General features: G+C 43.5%; 1 protein-coding gene across 2 annotated transcripts in view; it reads right to left on the reverse strand.

The window, feature by feature from the left end:
- Positions 1-8,471, reverse strand: part of arhgap44a (Rho GTPase activating protein 44a) — an 82,219-nt gene extending 73,748 nt beyond the window's left edge. The window contains exons 1-2 of one of the 2 annotated variants that reach the window (XM_084371701.1): positions 8,373-8,471; positions 7,589-7,741 (exon numbers count right to left, since the gene is read on the reverse strand). The gene's annotated coding sequence lies outside the window, so the exon portion shown is untranslated. Of the gene's footprint in view, positions 1-7,588; positions 7,742-8,372 lie in introns of those variants that run through there. The other variant, XM_084371705.1, reaches the window with a different exon arrangement.
- Positions 8,472-16,310: the final 7,839 nt, after the last annotated feature.

Raw genomic sequence — 16,310 nt, forward strand, 5'->3', positions numbered from 1 at the left:
ACTTCTCATTTTCTCTTTTTTCCCCCCACCGCTATATTTTGCTCTTTTGAGACGAGAACTTGTTGCTCCAACTCGGGGAAAAACAGGCGGCGAAGCAAAACATGTCAGATGACATGAGAGGAGCTGATGGTTCATCTGCGCGCCACCAAAACAAACTCTGATCATTAATTTAGCCAAACAGAGGATCTGCCAAAGAATGCACCCAGAGTCAAACCACCAGGAATCTCCTCCTCCTCCTCCTCTTCCCCCTCGCCTGTTGCTGCATCATACCACATCTAAAAGCCTCGCCAATTATCCTGTAATCACTCAAAACCTTCCTCTCAGCTGCTCGCGCCTTTGATGACTTCCATTAAGTCAAATTGTGAGACAACAGGCTGAACCCCAGAGCCCAGTTTTTCCATCCTGTGGGTGCACACCAGCTGGTCGAAGTTATGCAGAGGAACTATTTTACAACCTCTGATCGTCTCTCTTTCCGTCCTTGCTGTTCTGCTATAGCTTGAAAACAAAGCCGTTGGCACTCGACGTATAGAAACGGTGTAATATGAGACGTGGGCGCTGCTGGATGATTTCTCCAGCATTATCGGTGACGACACAATCAAGATGCTCCCACTCCTTCTCCGTGATTGGATCGGAGCGCTTGTCGCAGTATGGAATTAATATCAGCCTGAACCACAAGAGAGATCGTTATCTGGGTCATCCGTCTCATCTATAGCGCAGGAAATGTCTCTGTTCTGTTGTTTTCCTTCACATGTCACCTTCCATTTCACTTTGCACTGAGTGAGTGTTACATCTGCGTCAGCAGCGGCGCTCAGGGTGCTGAGTGCCGTTGTGCCGGTTTGATTAGGTGAGGCTCCAGACCCATCAAGGTTTGTTTCAATCAAATACCTCCAATCGAGTATAACAGTGTTTCTTTAATACACACACTCAAAAAATCTCCTCTCACCTGTCGCAGCCTGTGTAAAGAGGCATAAAGGAAAGTAACTCATGAAGGAGAGGAGTTTAGGATTATTGTGTGTTTGTTTGATAAATATATTTATTGATTTTCCGAGTAAAACAGACTTATTGTAAACCTTTACCCTCCCCCACCACAACACAACTGCATTAATAGCAACAAAAAATATTGTAATGACAGTAAGAATGTCACTCAGTAGACTGAATACCTCCGTTATGGTGCAACAGTCCCCTTTAATTCGATCAAGCCCAATTCAATATCCACTAAGACATATTCAAACCCACTAGATCGGGATTTTTATTTGGATCCGCATCCAATTATACTCACTCATAGATACCAGCCACCTTAAGTAGACCAGAACTTTTTCATCTGAGAAATGAACGAAAAATGGTGAAAAACACCCAATCTTGGAATATTAACAGGTCCAATTTGAAATAATTTGATTGTTTGAGTCTGTAGACTGTAGGACGGGTTGGCCACCATCCCAAAGCGTCAGTATCAGAAGAAAACCCAAAAATCTACTTTCTTACAAATTGGACCTTTAAAGAAAGTGAGAAAAGAATCCTGGATCCATCCTCTTTATTTGGATCAACACCAACAGTTAAAGGGATTTATTCTGGGCAGAGAGTCATCCTCCATCCTTGCTTTAATGGAAATCTGTTAAGCAGTTTTGTGTAATCCTGCTGACAAACCAACCGACCAACCAACCAACAAATTGACGGGGTGAGAACATAACTTAGGTAATAAAGACAGAAAGAGGAAAAATAAATAATTAGGAAGAGTCTCTGCGTCTCCCCATCACCCCGAACATTCAACAATCTTCTCTCTCCGTTCGTTCATTAGGTTTATCCTCTGGGTCCGTTAGATTACCAACGTCACCATATTTAAGATGGAAATCAAAGGGGCGGCGCACATTTTCAAAAGTACTGTGGTTACCTTAAATATTAAATCTTTTCCATTGTCATATTAGTTCCCATCTACTGATCCTTTGTCTCAGGCAATGAGAGATGTTATGCTTGTAGAATACACAAATAATTGAACACAAACTGCATAAAAAGTGGCCACTGAACAGCAAACTGATGGCATTTCTAGTCGGCAACATGTCCTAAAAATACCATATGACGTGTCTGCTTTACACAAGCTATGCATAAAAAGAAAGAACTGAAATAACTCTTTTCAAGAGTTTGTTATCCGCTCGCCGGTCTGCAAAACCTTGGACCATGTTCACTGCCAGCCTCTATTAGCATACACTTCCAATATCTTTCTCAGTGCCACTTTCTATAATATCTGTGCATGGCCATTTCTGTGCAAAGATAACTGAAGCTCACGTCATATTTATATAATTCAAACACTATAAAACTTAAAGGTAGAATCGGTAGGATTTGTCTCAGCTGTTTGTAAACGCACCAGAAAGATAGTGGATGGTTGAGTCTGATCCCCGGGACGTCACATACCGACATTTTGGGTTGTTAAAACGTCCCGAACACCAAAAAAACAAACAATCTACTCAAGTACAGTAACAATGTCTCTGTACTTCGTCACTTCTCATCTCTGCTCCTGTATGAAAGTCAGACTTGCTATATTGGACCACCAAACCTTTGCATTCTGCCTCGCTACATAAAGGGCTGGCACGCTACTTTCTGCAATGATCGTTAGCGTTGGATTTCTGAGGTGAGGATTTGTCCAATAGCAACTTAATTCCAGGGACATCTGGCCGACATATTTCACTGACGCTTTGACTGAATGTTTGAGTTTGAGGTAATCCATCAAACGTATGAATAAATAAATAAAACAAAGCTTGTGTTGCATTGTTACGGCGGAGAGATTAAAAGCACAGCACCTCAAACTAGTTGGATAACCGTTGGACTTAACAGAAACCTCTTCAGCACAGGGCCAAATATATTTCCTAGCCTCGTGTACAGAGATGTTTTATAGAGCGAGCTGCAGACGACCACCCGCTCGACGCTGCTCCAGCTCTCCTGACTTGGCCGCTGCTGCAACCTTCAACGGGGCACTGAGAGGAAAACGGTGGGAGGGTTCATAATGTGGGTGGTTCAGCCTTGTAACTCATGTCCTCATTGCTTAAACACACACACACACATTCACACACACACTTTCTAATAGATGTCATCCCACATTTGCAGCACTGGGACATTATCTGTGCTACATCACACAGTTAAACAGCCTGCGATCCTCTCTGGTCACTTGGTGAAGCGTTTCCAACCAACCAGTGACCCGTAGCTCAGAGGACTGGGAGTTTCTCTGTATTAGGAGAGACGAGGCGGACTAATTCAATTATTTCTGCAGTATTACAGTCACTATTATCATTGTAATGACTACATTATATTCAGAGAATAGGCTGCATGTGGCCATTTTTGTCTGACTCATTATTCAAATTATGATGTTTGACGATTGTAAGTCAACTTTGACATCGACTTTCTATGATTAACTCTTCAAATTAGTTTTGTAAGGAGAGTGTAGATAATTTACAGCTCAAAATGTAGCTTTTCCTGCTCACTGGCCTTCGAACAAACACGTCTGTGAGATTTTTTAATGGTGGTAATTTCAAGAACCAGAGGAGGCTACAAGAGCGTTTAGTTTGGTGACGTCGCTACTTGCAGATGGTGATGATCGTGGCCTTCATCATAACGAGAACTAAAACCTCCAAGGCTGTCCCAGCTGAAGAAGTTTAGTATCTCAGGTTGTTGGGTCGGGTGGCTGAGACAAGGTTCCTCAGGAGGGAGGCTGGTCTTACACTACTTGAGATGAGAAGCTCAGCAGTGTGGAGGAAAAACATCCCCGTCTTTTCCTCCACACTGAAAGGAGCAAGCTGACATACAGAGAACAGGATGGATGATGCAAGCGACAGCGAGCAACACAAACACTGTTTTATTTTAGTAACGGGAAGCCACAGTAGAGACCAGTTACTAGTCGCAGTAGAGAGAGAAGGTGTTTGTATCTTATCTTGGAATAGACTCACTAAAGAAAGATACTGAACTTGGACATAAGGCCGAATCACCCCTGTGCTAAATTAGTTAAAATCCAAAGGTTACTCGTGATATACAGGAGATTAGGAGCACAATGTTTCTCAAGTATGGAGGAAATTGGTTTACAATTAGCCCTGGAGAGGCAGGTTTAATGCCACTCCACAGGAGGACAGACTTTGTTGTGCAAGGTGAAAGTGAGAGTGAGGGTTGTGCTTCAGGAAGTGGAGCCTGTTCTGTAGCAGATTTTGTTTGTCAAGCTTGAGAGAGAAGTCAGAACAACCTTTTTTTTAAGACCGAGCTGCTGATTAACCTGTCATTTAGTTATGAAATTAAATGTTTGACCGCCTCAACTGTACTTCAGGATTTGGGCACATTGTGTGCATGAAAATAAAATCAATCAGTCACTCAGTTATATCACAGCCAGTGTGGGAAACAGATCGCTGATAGAGTCCGAATAGCCTTGACATATCCAGCAAATCGCTACAGACGCCGGACCAAACAGAGCCGACACAACAAGAACAGTGATCGCTGGAAAACACACTTAACCAAAATGTAGCCGAAGTGAGAGACAGGCTGTAATGGAATGCAGCGTTGTCCTTGGAAAAAGTTATTTTGTTGTGTTGTGAAACACAGAGAAGTGTAATGATGCTTTTCTTGTTGTTGACGCTGAAAATCCGAAGGTCCTGCACCCATTTATTTGTTAGCCGAAGGTTAGCCTCGGGATATTTATGATTTCTGAAGTGCTCTAACAAACAAGGTAAAAACACGTCTGGAAATCTGCCTCGCGGCTTTTCACTGAAATCGTCCGACCACTCTCGGTGTTTGTACGAAGTCTAGCCTGTTCTATATGTGTACCTGGAAGAAGCTGCTTGCTTTTCCCCCCGACATCACCCTGAGCGGGGAAAAAGGCCGTTTGAACAATGATGGATGCCACTTTCAGGTCAAAATCAGGAATGCTGTGTCAAAAAATGAGTTTCCACTTCCATACAATGGAGACAGAGAGGGCACAGAGTTCAAACAGTCTGCTGTAGTCAAAGAGGCATAAAGGCCGACATTAAGTGTTGACATTTATTATTTTCTCTTGGCGCTGTAAACGTGTGTTTTATGTCTAAAAAGCAAATAAAATTATTTCACCTGGAACATCCTCTGTTTACTGTGGCTGGGCTGTAGTAACCAGTGAAACCACTTTCCAGTAGTACGATAGATACTAATCCGTTATTTAACAAATTCTTTCCCTGTGTTTTTTATTCTCGTACATTTGGCCCTCGGGGTGACGTTTTTCTTTCCTTGAACTCCGACCAGAGGAAAACAGGCGGTGTTCCCTGCGGCGCTGCGATGCAGTTTTTGGCGTCTACTCGTCAGCGCTGCTGCGTGGCTGCGATGAAGCAGAGTCGGAGCTGAGGATGAGTGCATGTGTGAGTGTGTGTTAAGGGGAGGGGACGTATCCACATGAATGAGAGGACCAAATTCCACATTAATCAGCAACAAATCACGGCAAACCGCAGGATCAAAGCGCTGTCGGCTTTAAAGATGGCTTCATGCCCTACGAACTTTGAAAAATGGCTTTCAGCTCGTCAAGAAGGCGACTTCCACCCAGAGACAGCGTGACTGTAGCTCAGAAGGTTCAGAGGCTCTTGGCTTCTTCCTCTCTCTCTCTCTGCTGATGCAAATAATGAACAGACTGAAATAAAGCTCAATATCTGACCTACATTGTAAAAGCCTGGTCTGAAGCAATTAATCTTTCGAAAAGCTTCTTAAGACAGGAAGCAAGTGCACCGCAACAATTTCTTAATTTAAATTGAAGGAAGTATAATAGCTGACATGGCTGCACTGCCCTCTTCCTCGTCTTTGCTACTTTGCTGATTATCCCGGCGCCCGACACAAATCCATGTCAAAGTTCAGCAGCGGCCCGGAGTTCAGACGGTACATCGTGACACGTACTGGCGTGAATTAGGAATTCATGCAAACTGTTATCAGGGAAAGTAAAAATGATTTTGTACGCCAAAAACAGACATTTATATCATTTCTAGTGAGAATTAATGGTTCAATTTAATTTCAACAAATAACTTCTTGTCGAAAAAGTGAAGCTGGTGCAGAAGTTCCTTAAACCTGCGTTATTTCTAACGACCAGTGGAGGATGACTCTACTGTCCGGTTGTATGTAAGCTTATGAGAAAATGACCCTACTTCTCACTTGATTTATAACCTCAGTAAAAAGTTTCCTAATGAGTTTATGTTCGCAGTCACTTGTTTAATTCCTCTCCAGTACAGCACGATGTTCATTTAGTAAATTATGGTCCCATTTAGAGTGAAATAGACGATAAAGCAGGGTTTGCTTTAGGGTGTGGCTACCTTGTGACAGACAAGTCGCTACCGCAGCGAGGATATCCTCCACAGCTTCGCCATCTGGACCAAACATGGTCGCTTCTGGCTCCAATAAAAACAAGATGGCGACAGCTGCAATGCCAAACTGGAGGCTTTCAAAACGGTAGTCCACAAACCAATGGGTTCTTCTACTTCATTGAAAAACTACGACTACTTCATTGAAGCCCATTTTCAGTGTATGTACACTGGAGTCTCATGCTTCCACATCATACAAGTGTAAGTTGAATATTGGACCATTAGTGGCTTCCTAACCAGTTGTTATGTCACAGAGTGTGAATGTATTAGACTCAGATTTAAGGTGAGCGCAGAGAAGTTCCCCCTTCGGCCGATGAATGTGAAAACAGCCTTCTAGTGTCAAACTCTGCACATACATCATTCTGCAAACATCCAAGTGAAGTAACAACAAGCAAAACACATTTTTGAGTGGAGGGGGGAGACGGTGAGTTATTTTCTCAAGTTTTGGCAACATGATTTAAAATCAAACAACCCTCTTCTGGTATTTACACATTAAAACATTTCCAAAACCAATAAACTCAGAAAGGATTGGCAACAATTAATCATCCAGATGTGCTGACAGGAGAGAACCTTTCTGGTGCATTATGTCAACATGTCATCAAAATTCACTTCAGATCGCCGCAAACAACAGGTTCAAATTCATACGTGTTATACTGTATTTATATTACTGGTGTAGTTTCACGTTCACACTACATGTACATGAACCGACTTTCACATCAGGAGGTGAAGGGGGTGTGGTAGCAGCACAGCTCACAGCAGCAAAGCCAGAAAGCACTCTTCAAGATGGCATTTCAACATTTGTAAGCATGAAACCACTGGATCTATTTAACGAGACACCAGGACATTTTTGAGCCGCGTTAGCACTAACGAAACATGATATTCCTGACGTCGGGACAACTTTCAGCCATTTCATAACAGCTACACAAGGCTGCCAAGCTAAAGACCACTGTTCGAGGCAGCGTTTCAACATTTGTGAGAGTGACTGGATATTTTGGACAAGCCACTGGGAAAATGTCCAGCCATTAATGTGGTGACACTTAAAGTTGTGACATAAAGTAATGTGAAGTTTTAACACAGCCTTTTTTTTTTTACAGCAAAGTAAGTTGTCCTCATTTATCCCGGCGATCAGGTCGGATTACCCACAACAGACATCCTGCAACATCCTGCCTCTCAATGTTTTTAGCAGGCTGCACTCAGATCACACAGACGTCAGCGAGCCACGGCCGTCAGGGTTGTTCAGCTTCACTCACCACTCGTCTTCAGCAGCGGTCGAATAGGACCTGTAAAGCCCTCGCGGGCTTAGCACGAGGCCGCTGTGGTCTGGACATCTGGCTCGGCAGTAACCGCACACGCTGGACAGAGGAGGCTGGCTCGGCGTGTAGCATCCCCAGCTGAATGATGGCCTGAATGATGGAGAGGTGAACACACCGTAAGCCATTTTAATCCATACACATCCATGAAATGTCTCTTTTGAACCCTTTTTAAAGGAGCACTATGTAGATTTGGGGATGAAAATGTAATCCGAAGAGAAAGGTCTTCACTGACTAAACAAACTAAATAAACAAACTTATATGTGGCGGACCCTGCCACCTTTCTAGCTTCAAACAGTGTTCTGGGGAACTTATTTTCCTCTGAGAACAGCTTGTTTATTCACTTATGGGAAAAAAAAAATATTTCTAGCATGAATTATTAGCTCATTAAAATTCTGAGTTTGGATTTCTTCTGAAAAACTACATAGTGCCCCTTTAACAGAGGCTGTTTTTATGACAATCACCAATAAGGGGCTTTAAAGTAACTTGACATGTTACAGCATGAACATTAAACACAGCTTCTTTTACTCTTTTTAACATAAAATGACAAACTTATTTAAACCAGGTCATGTAACTGCTTACCAAGCGGACTTCCGGTGCACAGGCTAATACAGCGACTAGCTAGCTTAACTTACACATTCGCTTCAAACTCACATAAACGATTAAAACCGATCTTATAAGTGACTACATTTTGCGCACAATATGAAACAAAACACTTACAAACCTTGTGCCTTTATGGGCCAGGTGCTAAACAATACAAAATATGACGTTTTTCCTCAGTTTAGAAGAGTAATTTTTACACTTGTGTGCGTCTTTTCCTCACTTCCGGTATCGATCATTTCAAAATAAAAGCCTGTTTAAAACAACTGAATGAATAAACATGAAAACTGAATATTTACATGGTGTTTTTGTGTTTGCAATGCAAAGCTATGGCACAGTTAACACATGAACTCTGAGCTTATATTCATGGACTCAATAAATGTTGACTTTTATGGGCAGATCAGATTTATGATGCTTGTTGTGCAAGTAGGAAATAGGGGGCAGAGGTGGGAACATGTGACTTACAGTCCTGTCGTCACTCAGTCCTCCTGTCACATATCGAGAATCGATGGACCTTTCGGATCGAGGTGGAAGTGGGGAAAGACGTAACTGCTCATCAATATGTTTTGCTGCCCTGTGATGTTCTTTATGTGTATGTGCATATCCTGTTGCTGTGGCCAGTTTTCATATCGTAATGTATATATAAATAAATGACGCTATCTCCTGTTGACGAATCTGTTTAAAAGATTTTGAACAAAATAAAGTGTGTTACATGACCCATGATGACCTGTAGCCTACGCTGAATGACCTCCCATGAATCCTGCTTTTTATGACCCAGGAGCTCAGTGATGATGTTTGCTCCACCGCTGGTCATATGTCAGACAGAGGGTGAACCCGACAAAACCGAACACGGTGTGAACTTTCTGAGCTGTCAAAAGGTTTCTTGACACCTTGACAGCCGCAGATGGAAGAGTCTCGTTACGGTGCGTATGCACACACTCGAGGTGCCAATGGAGCTGTAGGAGCACTCGTTACTCCTGTCAAAGACACGAGGATGTCTAGTAATTATTTCTGACAGCGTGTTGGACATATTTATTTTTTTCATTAATTGCTCTTATTTTCACGCAGCGAAAGGTTGAATGCACGGAGGTTTTATGTAACAATGGTTAATGGAAGACATTAACGCCGAATGCTGTCAGCGCTGACTCATACATCTGCGCTGCACAGACAACACAGAGAGGCAGACTTATTCTTCTTGGATGAATCAGTGAAAGGTATGCAGGTTCTGCTTCTTCTAAATGCCGGTAGCAGAAGGGTCAAGGCTGTGGCAGCCATCAATTTCTGCTATTAGCTGAGGAGGAGGCAATTAAAAAAGTTTGTCTTCAGCCGAATTTGCAGACGTCTGAAAAACACGTTGAAAGGAAGGAGGGATCTGATGATATAAAACTAGCTCTGCAGTCTTTCTATCAGCCTGGCCACAATTGGGGAGATGTAACTTTAATTTTGAATAAATGTCTCTGAAAAAAGAAAACCGAACACAAGGAGACAGATGCTCTGGGATCCTGGTTTGATGGAGGTGACACAAAGCTTCGTGCTTGACTTCACCGGCCAATCAGGAGCCCTGTGTCTGCAGGTTGAAAGGTTAACTGGCTCATTAGTCGATGCTCTTTTTCGATACGGCTAATGATCGCCATTGTTTGCCTATGCCACTTGAGGCTTTTGTCAAATATCCAAAGAATTCAAAACCCTTTTTTGAAGTCCGACATTCTTGAAGAATGAGCAATCAAGCCCTTGTTTGCAGAATGATACGCATCTCAGCCTTGTAATGCTCTCCATTTCCAACTCTGCATTTCGATGCTTTTATAAATAATAGATGTTTATAGATGGAGAGAATAAGCCACACTCCAGTAGCCAGAGATCTATCAGGCAATTATTGAGGAGCATGCCAGCTGTGCAAGAGGGTGCGCCTGTTTTTTTGGGGAGAGGCATGTTTTGAGTGTTTAAGTGTTTTCTTGCTTAACCACAATTCACTCACCAGTTCAGACTTTTTCCAAAACACATTTTACAGGGTTCACAGCCCTGTGTGGGCCCGGGGCCGTTTCTGCGCCTGACACCATCAATGAAGAATTAGAATAAGTGGCTCTGGGAGACGTTTGAATTAACCTGGCTTGTCTGAGTTAACTGTTATTTTGACACAAGCTGCATAATAGAAAATTTGTTCAAAAGCAGCTGACAGACACATCTCCGGGGCAGAGCGGCACTTTTCAACAAACCACTTCTCTGAAGAGCTCCGAACGAATGATGGATCATACACTTACTGAACTTTTAATTACTTACATAACGGATTTCTAATTGTTATTTTGAAATGTGAGACTGATTGAGTTACACGACAGCCTCGCACGTCACCGTCTTGATCTCGTGTTTCATGTTAACCTGCTCAAATGTTTTTAAATTAGACTTGTTACATGATAACAAAGGAGGCAGAACTGAGATGAAATCACTCAGATAATTAAATAATTTCCCCTCCCCAGACATAATCATATCATTATCTATTAAAAAGATGTAACAGGAGAAGATAATGTTACACAGTTCTCATTAAAGTTAGATTATTCTCAAGTGTTGCATGATGAACTAATAGGATGTGCATCCGTCCCTCTCCGGCTGCACTTTAGTAATAAAGACCTGTTCAAGAAACATTACGTCACTGTTTTGCTCTAAGATAACAGCCTCATTTTGGTGAATGGTGTCTCTTTCAAAGCCATTCTGACCCCCTATCACTCGTTTCTGCACTCTGTAACTTGTTGGATTTCTACATAATGTTGCTTTAAAGGGGCAATTTGTAAGATAAGGGAAGACCCAGAATTTTAGTTTGAAAAAAAATCTGCAGTGTGAAGAAACAACAATGTTGATGTGATGTCGAAGATGTCTTTGTATTGTGTGGCAGAGATTTCTAATAAAGTTATTATGCTAACCAGCTAGCCCCCGCGCTCGTCCTGTTCTGTAATACCACTTTGTACCTCAGGAGGCGATAGTCTGATCGCACCCAGTAGTTTTAGCTTGGTTTAGTGGCAGTTGCTACATTTGACAAGCTCGCTTAGCTTTGAGTGTGATAAGTGAACAAAATTAACTCACAAAATTATTCTTGCATCTACTTTCCTTCGCAAACAGAAAAATAAAACCCTACACCGAACCGAGATGATCTTAATTGCCTCGTTAACTCATCGTAAAACATTCTCGTCTAGATAAATGTAATAAAACCCATCAAAAACAGTCTTGTTTTGTTTTTCCACAATCATCTCTGGTTTGGTCAAAATTAATCCTCAATTCACAGATTAAGATGTGAAAAAAAGTCCAGCTCTACTTGCTTTTTTTTTTTTTTTTACCTCTCCTTCCTCCCTAGAGTCCTTGTCTTGGTCAGAGCCGCTGTAAATCGCCTCCTTACTTTATCCCCCATCTTTAAACTGACCTCCAACAGTCTTGGAGGCTGTGTTCAGTCCCAGTTCGGTGTCCACGTGTTCACTGTCACCCCCATGATCCGAGGTCTTGGTCCAGGTATACACTACTGCGACTGGCTCCACAGCCAACTGAGCCGTGAGCTAATTATCTAATGTTAGCTAGCTACAGCCAAGAAGTTATGGGTTACTCTAATGACATGCTGCACTCTATATTTTCGGAGCTACCTTTGAATTCTGGATATATTCAAAACGACACTTTTAATCTCTCTCTTCTCTGTCATGGGCAGTCTGGGTAAGCATTAGCGATATGGGTCTTAATACAGACTCTGGACTGGTCTGGATCTCTTCAGGACTAGAAGCGACGCGATCACAGAACAGCTGTTTGGACTATTTAGTCTGTGAGATGAGACATGGACGAGGTCGTTAGATGATACGATGGAGTCACTGTCAATATTTGCACTACGCAGATGTTTTAAGGGGGAAACCTATTAACCCCGCCTGAACCTATCTGAGCAGATATGTCTCTCCATCCTCGGTGTCTCTCTCTCCGTCTGTCCTAATGTTTAGGTGTCTGACTGCTCTCACTGACGGGGTTAACTGTGGTGTAACGAGGTTCAGACTGGCTGCTTACAACTGGAGTTCCTTAGTGTTTACAGGTTTATGCCAGCTGCTTTAAAAAGGTTTTCTGGCCTCTGTGCTGCTTACATTGTCCAGCCTCGGTCACATCAACACTCGTTAAAGACCTAATTGGGAATTCTTACTCATAGACTTGTATTTGCAGGAAGGAAGCGAACTCTGTTCAAACTCATCAAAATAAAGGCACATTTGAGGATAACATGTTTATACCTTCTTTAGTAGTTTTTACTCAGTCGTCCGTTGTATCTAAATCCATGTCAGTCTCCTTAAAAAGCAGATAAAATCACACAGGAGCAATTGAAACATACAAAAACAAAGCTTGTAGCTCGTGGGGTGGTCCTAACGCCATGAGTAGACCTCGCCATTGACAAATTTGCAGCTGCAGCACAGCAACAGCAGCTTTTGCACCAAATAAAATCTCTTGCAACAACATATTTCAGGATGAATCGGTGTAAACTTAGAGGAAAGTAAAGGAAGAGGGAGGAAATAGGCTGTTCCATCCAATCAGAGGATGCAGGCGATCCGGGGGATTTAACTGCTGACGAATCAACCCACCAGAATAGCCGTACAGTCAGATAGATAAGAAAGGTATCCTGGCATCTGTTGGAGCAGATAGACTCTGGGAACTGGCAACTTCTGCAGCATGTGAAGCTTTTAGCCGGTGTAAGCATCTCATCCACCCTTTTTCTGAACTCTGGGCAGTGGAGTGTTTGCTAAAGGTGTAACTCTAGCTCGCCTCCTTCCAGACTTCAGCAGGCACCAGGACTCTGAATCATCAGTCACCAGAGAGGGGTATCGAAGGCTGGGAAGGCAAACAAAGACGCCCACTCCAAACACCTACAGCTCGGCTGGTAGCGACTCCCTCATCCACTCTGAAATCCACCAGGGGAAGACCGGGGGGCGACCGGCCCGGGTCAGTGGGGTTGAAATAACACAGCTACTTCAGTTTGACCCCTCAATTAGGCCACGACCGCCATCCTTCATTTGATCTGCCAGCAGATATCACATCAACCGCTCAGGCTTATTTAGCCCACTGACAGATGAGAGGCTGTGATTAGATCTATGTATGAATATATTGTGAATTAAATAGTATTCTGAGTTGTCTTCAGTTGATCGGGTTGAAGTTACAAGGCATGATATTGAGGACACTAATTCTGATACTGATGCTAACACTGTACAGGGCGATGGATGTCTTTCTGTAGCGTCACCCTCCGGCTCCACACGCTTAAAAAGAGACTCATGTCGCAGCGAAGACACATTTCCGAGGACAAAAACGATCAAATACGTTTAACATCTTCATTCTGAGTGTGTTGGCCCCTTCATGTGTGAAGAAGAACCTCTTTCCTCCCCGACTGCATCGTCTTTTTAAAATCATTTCTGTGCCATCTTTGTGTGTAATTATCCTCATGTGCCTGTATGTGCAAGCTTTCACAAGCTCTCTCAAATTATCTACATATTTTCATCTCCAATGTGGTAAAGCGCACTCGGAGCCCATAAATGGATCAGCAGCCGTGCAAACCGCTGCCGCTCCGTGTTTCCCCCCACAGAGATGCATCGCAGCACTGTCACACTGCTCTCTAATTTGCAGGGGAGCTCTGCTCGGGCCGGAGACACCAGAGAGCAGCAAGACACTCTCCGGCTCACTGTTGTATAATTAAAGGAGAAATGTTTGCCTCAGTAGCCTCGTCACACCAGTATAGAAAACCTTGTTAGCCACCAGAGCTGGATTAGAAGGTCTTTGTCGGCGGCTGGTGGCCACGCTGCCTTTTTAAGTATGCAGGTGTACGAATGTGAGCAGACGCACGATGCTAGCGCCGCTTCCCAGATCACTCCCTGATTTTTTTTATGGAACCAGATTTAATGTGCGTAAAAATAGCAGTGAATAATTGATTTTTATTCCCTTTTTTTTTTCCTCCCCTGTGCAACCACCTCACTTCGTACTCAATGATTATGACTGGTTGAATCTTGGCTGCTGGCTCTAAATTATTACTAACACACTGTTTTAATTAAGTCTGAAGTTGCAGGAGCGATGTTTGGAATCGGAAATGATTCAGGGTCACTTGGGATGAGCGAACACACGTTGTGGTGCTACTTTAATCTCAAACTTCACTGAAAGTTTATTCTTTCTTTTGAAATTTTGAAAGTTTTTCCGCTTAATACTTCTGACTCGGTCTCTCCTGACAGCTGGATGCTGTAGAGAAAGTGTTCCCCATCTGTGCCGGTGCCATAAAGAGCATGAAGGATGGGGTGATTTAGCGTTTGTGGGATTTTATTCACTCATAATTTATATAGAAAGCATTCATGTTGGTCTGGGCGTATGCATATGTGCAGTCATGTGCATCTGTGGTCAGGAGCGTGTCAGAAAACATTTTATTTAAGGAGGAAAAAACAGCTATTCTTGTCTCCTGTCATCTCCATCCTAATATATCTTGATGTCTCCGTGTGAGTTTTTCAGGCAGGAAATGGAGCTGGGAGATTCCTCTGCATGGCGGGGGTCTGAGGCGGACTCTAGCGGCTGGATTTAACGGCGGGGGTCAGGGGTCAAAGGTGCCTCCAGGTTCCACATTTGCAACTTTGCCCAGATCCTGTCCGGGCCGCCGTCAAAGTGGGCAGCCAGCCGCAGTCTAATGCGTATTAGCAAGACAAAGGGAGAGGAGGGGGGCGGGCGTAAGACGGGCTTTGATTTCTCCGAGATTTATGGGCGTGATGAAATCAGCCTTGAATAAACTGGGGTTGCCCATTTTTTCTATCGTTTAGCAACATCTGAAGGCTCCGGGGTTTGTTCCGGGAGACGGACACCCCGGATAAAAAGGCAACAAATCTAAGAAAGAGAGGAGAGAGGAGGGCTGCGGACTCCTCTGAAGTCCTCATAGGTCCCATTCAGGGAGCCATCAGCTGGCTGCAGCCCATTGTATCTGCTCCTTCACGACCATTACTGCCTCAGCAGAGAAATTCCCAACCGTAGACTTATGGAAATGATCCTGATGTGTTCCTGGGATACGGAGAAGGCACTTAAGATGCTGACATGTAAATGTCCTTGTCTGTTGTTTTGCAGCAGTTTAACCCTTCAGAGAGTCAGTCTGAAATACCCTGGTCTTTATCAAGCAGTTAAACAGTGTTGATGTATGCACACAGCCACCAAAGTAAGTACCCGGTGGACGGTTATGAGGGTGGCTTCCTCTCTATCCCCTCTCCCCCATCCTGCATGTCCTGCAGTAAATACTAAGTGCCCCCCGGTGACCTTCCCAGTGATAAATAACCCTTAAGGTTAACCACGTTTGAAATGGAGCTGTGAGGCCATTATAGGCCTCCGGAGTTTTCTTGACATCCCCAATATGTTATCTGTATGCCCAGGGACTTCGAGCAGAGCAGCATTAACTGGCCTCTCTTTTGTGTCACGACTGATGAACTTAGGAGAAGGTCTGTTAACTGACAAACCCGAGGATGAGGCTTTAATTCTCCGCCTGCTCGTTCAGCAGCCGTAACGACTTACTAGATAAAATTGCACACAGGTTGTGCAGGATGCGATGCAGGTTTGTGTGTGTGTGTGTGTGTGTGAATCCTGTTTGCCTGCACAGAGTACCGCAGGCGGTCACACAAGCGTGTGCACAGATGGCGCTGGGTAGTATGTGAACTAATGGTAATTGCACTGCGGCGTCTGGTCGGCAGCTAAAAAAAGGTTGTTGTTTATCCGTCATGGCGGCTGGTGGTGATATCTGTGAGTCTGAAGACGCTCTGATTCGTGTCGTGTAGAAGTGACATGAAACCTGAAGCATCAGGATTTACATTAAACGACAACACTTCTACATTTAAAGATCCCCTCCACACATGTATTAAAGCTGCAATACGTAGGTTTAAAAATAACAAAAATGATAAACAGGATGTGACGTTTGTCAGCCAGCTAACCAGCTAGCTCCCCAAAATCCCCCCAGCAACACTCCCCTGGTGCGCCAAGCTTCCAGCCTGGGCAGGATTGGGTCAGCTAATTGTACCGCTAGCTGCACTGCTAACTGAGCTAACTAGCTAACAGC

The sequence above is a fragment of the Pagrus pagrus genome (assembly GCF_965226575.1).
Source record: "Pagrus pagrus genome assembly, chromosome: 13".
NCBI lineage: Eukaryota > Metazoa > Chordata > Actinopteri > Spariformes > Sparidae > Pagrus > Pagrus pagrus.